General features: G+C 40.1%; 1 gene segment (V, D, J or C); it reads left to right on the top strand.

The window, feature by feature from the left end:
• The window catches only part of LOC117956454, an 8,092-nt gene that overhangs the window by 7,201 nt on the left and 470 nt on the right, over window positions 1-421 (top strand).

Genomic DNA, 421 nt, shown 5'->3' on the forward strand with positions numbered 1-421 from the left:
CACACACATATTTACCACTCATACACATCACACAATACTGACTTTACTAAGATCCACAGCCCTTACATTAGTTAAAGTGAATCTTTTAATTATTTGGTGTAATTAATTCAAATAAATATATTTCGTAAAAACTTGATGGTGGTTCTTGCTGTGGCCACTTGAAACAGGTCATAACTGTGTGTGTGTTCTCATTTAACTACACTCGTGGGGTCCAAAAATCAAGTGTTCAGTATACTTAATGGGGTCCAGACAGCTTTGTGGGGCCAAAATGCTGGACCCCACAACTTTAAAGGGCTGTTTCAAGCTTAAGACCTCGTTTAAGGATTAGGGTTAGGTTAAGGTTAGGGTAAGGGACTAGGGAATGCAATGTATCAATGGTGGGTCCCCACAAAGATGGTGAGTCACTGTGTGTGTGTGTGTG

This window comes from Etheostoma cragini, chromosome 14, assembly GCF_013103735.1.
Source record: "Etheostoma cragini isolate CJK2018 chromosome 14, CSU_Ecrag_1.0, whole genome shotgun sequence".
NCBI lineage: Eukaryota > Metazoa > Chordata > Actinopteri > Perciformes > Percidae > Etheostoma > Etheostoma cragini.